At 41.0% G+C, this 4,646-nt stretch overlaps 1 long non-coding RNA gene across 2 annotated transcripts; it reads left to right on the plus strand.

Annotated features, from left to right (window-relative positions):
- The first annotated feature begins 246 nt into the window (after window positions 1–246).
- Window positions 247–3,659, plus strand: LOC141611742 (uncharacterized). 2 transcript variants are annotated; one of them, XR_012528719.1, is made up of 3 exons: window positions 247–1,682; window positions 1,792–2,874; window positions 2,957–3,659. It is a non-coding gene; the product is annotated as an uncharacterized LOC141611742 (long non-coding RNA). The 2 variants fall into 2 exon arrangements; XR_012528718.1 differs by having other exon boundaries at window positions 254–2,698; window positions 2,783–2,874; window positions 2,957–3,646.
- The last annotated feature ends 987 nt before the right edge of the window (window positions 3,660–4,646 follow it).

A 4,646-nucleotide genomic window follows, 5' to 3' on the forward strand; every position in this document is an offset into this window, starting at 1 on the left:
CTTCGGTCAGTACGACTGGGTGACGCCGGCTTTGGCGAGTTTTACTCGTTACCTGCACGCTGCGGTTCGTCTGGAGGTGATGGGGGATGGGAGTTCTCCCGCTTTGGTTGGTCCCGGCCTCATCTTGGAGGTACAAGCATTTTTGTGGTTTTTTGTTTTGATTTTGATTGATTTTTGAGTTTTGGCAATTTTTGAAAAATTGGCTGCTTTGTGGTTGCTGTGTTTTGTTACTGTGAGATCCCTGAAAAAATATCCTTTTTGAAATTATAAGTAAATAATGTGGAGTCGCCAGTAGGTTTTATAAAAAAACATACAAAAATAAGTTAACAGAAAAGGCCCCTTTTGATCCCTGGAATGGGGACTGATCCGTCACTCCGGTCTGAACCAAAGATTGCGGATTCGGGGGTAAAGGTACGATCAGGGAAGGTGTTAGGCACCCGGATCGCCCATCAAACTGACGGCCTCTACTATTTATTTGTAATATTATATATTTGACGAAAATAAGACAGAGAAAAGAAAGTTAGTAACAAACTTTATACAATTATTTACACTGACAAATTAATAGGTTAGTTAAGACAAGAAAATAGAGAAAATAAATAAAAGGTAAAATAAAGATTTAAATAAGAACAAAGAGTAAAGAAAAACTTATTTGATGTCGGTACCCTCAGGCCTATGTGGATGTTGACTATTAATGAATTTCGACTTTGTCGTTAATTAACGGCTCTTATGAGCTTATATGAAAATTGGGACAATTTATTGTATGGTTTGATTTGAGATTGGGATAATATATTTGAGACGATGTATAAGTATGGAATTTCTGAGATCTGAATGTCTCGTGAATTTGGTGTGACGGAATTATTTGTGAATCTCTGTCTGTTTTGTATTTTTGTGTCAGTCTTATTTTTTGTCCGTCCGTTTTTATTGTCTGTCTCTCTCTGCATGCGCATGTGCATGAAAGGTATATATAGTAATTCTTGTTTGAGTTTGACAAAATTTGGGAAACAGAGAAGATAGATTTCTAAGCCGAAAATTGTTATCTTACACGATTGTATTAAGACGCATCACACTTCCACTAATATTCTATCTTTAAGCGTCTCTTAATTAGGAGCAACAGCAACAAAGCATTGTTTAATCATGTTTGTCCTCTTCCAATCAAATCCTACGCCTCTTTTAATATGATGAAACCCCAACCTAATACACCATATTACATACTTTGTCTACATGTGATTTTGGGCGTTTAATGATAAGCTGCACTATTTAATTAGGCCTATAATGGGCGTGGTCCGTAGGTCAATTTTATGGAGAAATAAGGTGGGCTTTATATATAAAGATTAGTCGGACAAAGGAGATAGTGGGCTTTTTTATGGTTTTGTGCCATTTTGAATAACTTCTCGAAAAAATAAGCGTAAAGAGCCTTTAATTATAACATTGCCAATTTTCATTTAGTCATTTAATATTTTAGCCTCATCATCGGGTACCCATAAGGCTAGGTAGACATTTTGAGGTGTCTACAGTTACAGGCTTGGTTGTTTACTTACTTTGCCCCCCTGCGCCCGAAGAAGACGGGTGACGTGCCTTTGGTTTACCCTGCTGTGAGGGGTTGGACGATGGCTCGGAAGAAGTCAACCAAGTTGACTTACGAGGACTGTAGGCGTCGAGTGAACGCCCTCAGGGTTGGTGTTGTAAGTCATTGCTTCTTATCTCTTTTGTTTTGTAGAAAAGGATAGGGGTAGGATGACTAGGTAGCCTAGAAAGCCCCTGGTTAGTTAATTAGCTTTGCCTTGAGTGCAGTTTGTCGGGTGGCCTTGGGAGCACTACACAGGCGTACCGGCTGCTGTCAGGGAGCGTCTGTGACCACGTAGCTGCCAGCGCTTGTACCTCGAGACGGCGATCAAGTCAGTTTGGTACCTGGACGAGCGTTTAGCTCGTCAGTGCTTTAGTGAGACCTTTGTGGTGCCGGTCGACCCCCTAGTGTGTTGTTCCAGGTAGGGGTGTTCAGAATAAACCGAACCGCAATAACCGAACCGCAAAACCGAAAAACCGTCCATTTTTAAGGTTCGATTAACCGAACCGTTTCGGCAAAGCGGTTCTTTGAACCGAACCGTTAACTTTATTATGGAAAAGGTTCGGTTAAGGTTCGCAATTTTAGATAACCGGTTAACTGCGAAACGAACCGTTTCACAAAAAAGTAAGCAAAAAATTAAAATATTATATAAAAAACTGTTCGTTCATTTTACTTTCTTAGTGTATCCAAATTTAAAATTTCTTAAATTGATTAATGCTAAAGTTTAACTTATTAACTTTATTGTTGGGTATAATATATAATGAAAATTTAATTAAACTATTAGAAAAAATTCCCAAAAATTAATGAAAACTGAAAAAAAAGTAATATAGAATGATTATCGGTTAACCGGTAACCGAACCGCTAATAACCGTTTAAAGTGGTTAAACGAACCGTTTATAACCGTTTCTAACGGTGCGGTTTAGGTTCGGAGTTTTGCCGAACCGAACCGTGTGCAAACCGAATTAAATTAGAGGTTCGGTGAACCGAACCGCGAATGAACACCCCTAGTTCCAGGAGTCGACACCTGATGAGGTTGAGGAGCACCTCCACAGCCTTGGGGGTGAGGAGTTGTTGTTACGAGAGGCCGACTACGGCACCTTCCACTTGTCGAGGCTTGCCTGGTACCCGATCGAGGTATGTTTTCCTCTGTTCTTTTTTGTCTCTTTTTTTTGTTTTGGTGGAAGGGTTTGTTACCTTCGACGCGGCTTCCTGTTATAGGGTGTCGACGCGCTTATGAGGACCCAGCCCCCAACTTTCCCGACATAGACCACTTTCCAGGGGCCGGGTGGTGAGGAGTTACAGTTCTGAGGGTGAGTTTCTGATTTGAATACTCCTCTTTGTTTGTATTTTGCCTTGCATTTTTGTTGTGTTGAAGGGATTTTCTGATTGTAGGTATTGACCGTTAGTCATCAGGCTTTGTGGCGGATGGCTATCCAGTAGAGATCGCTTGCTGGTGACTTTGCTGCGAGGGAGTCTTGGCTTGCACAAGTGCTTTTTGTTGTTTGATTCATGTGTTTTTGTGTTGCATTTCACGTTTAGATCTCAATGACCTGTATTGTATTTTGCAGAGTACTGTACATCTGGTGGAGCTTGCTCGGGTCCGTGCTGAGCTGGATGCAGCGAGGTCGATGATCGAGTCATAGGGGCTGGGGATCATCAGTCAGGACCAGGAGCTGAAGCGTCGCGAGGACGGGTTGCGGAGCAGAGATGCGGAGATTGCCTCTCTTTGGCCTCAGTTGGCTTCGGCGGAGGAGCTTCGCGTCACGATGGAGTACGAGACATTGGAGAGTTCTCCTGAGAGGGGGCCCGAGCAGGAGGTGGTGTCTGCTTTGCCCGCGACTCCTCGTGAGACCGAGACTGGTCAACCGGGAGGCGTTGAGTAGTTGTAGTTGTTTGCCCGTGTTTTGGACTTTTGTTTATATATATGTACATTTTCCGTGAGGCGGTTTGTATATGTGTGTTTTTGGTTTGTAGTTTATTTGTGTTTTGCATTTTTGTGTAATGTTTCGGAGAAGCACGGTCAGCGGCTGATTCCCCTTTTGCTTTGCATTTGTTCTTGCATCGTTAGTATAGAAAACATGCAACAGATAGCACGTTCGCATACACGTAAACACGCAAAAGCATTTGATGAAAACAAAGATAACCATGATGACTCGAAGTTAAAATTGAAATCGAAAATAAATTTTGAAAATTCCGTGACAAGTCGTCACGTTTGGATTTTTCAAAAGAAATTGATTTGAAATTTTGAGCAATTAACTCGTGTTTGAAATAAATTGCATCGAATTTTGCCGAAAATTGATTTGCGACTCGAAAAAACTAAAACTCAAACCGTCATGGATGAATTTCAAAAGAGATTTTTGCGAGTGTATTTGATTTGCCTTTTGTGATATCAAGACTCGGATTTGTAAGAGCTTGAATTTTGAGGAAAATTGACGTCGTGTTATCAGTTTTCGATTTTTGTGGAAAAAAGCGAAAAAGCAAAAACAAATTCGGAATTTTCGACTGACATGGAAACGATCCGTCGCGGTTCGGGGCGACTAGCCCTCACTGTGGGTGAATATCCGTATACTACCCCTTTAATTGCAGGACTATAACGTAAATTTAAACATGCGAATATTGTCATAAAACATAAAAAAACAATAGAAACGATAAGGAACAAGAAATAACCTCGGGTCCTTTAAATTGCGGCGTAAAGAACAGAAATCAAAGCAGATTTCCTCCTAATCGTTACACCCAAGACTTTGTCCAAGATATGCCCTTGTGCTAGAACAGTGTTCTCCGATTGCCTTGCAATATAGGGAGAACTGATGTGAGTTTTATCGAGATGAGAGATCTCAGGTTTTTCAGAGGAGAATACTCTTCAAAACCCTAATTATCGTTTCAAAATCTGATTAGGTTTAACAGAAGGAGGAGGTCTCCTTTTGTTCTCCTATTTCGGCCGAGAACCGTGACCCACAAGGGGAAGTGGGCTTCCACTTCCTCTTGGTTTTAACTCGAGGTCCGGTTCGTTAAATACTAAAATGTATATGACGGGTTTGTATTATAAACTGTTATCGGTTATCGGAAATTAAGGCATCAGCTA

This window comes from Silene latifolia, chromosome 11 (genome assembly GCF_048544455.1).
Source record: "Silene latifolia isolate original U9 population chromosome 11, ASM4854445v1, whole genome shotgun sequence".
In the NCBI taxonomy this organism is placed as follows: domain Eukaryota; kingdom Viridiplantae; phylum Streptophyta; class Magnoliopsida; order Caryophyllales; family Caryophyllaceae; genus Silene; species Silene latifolia.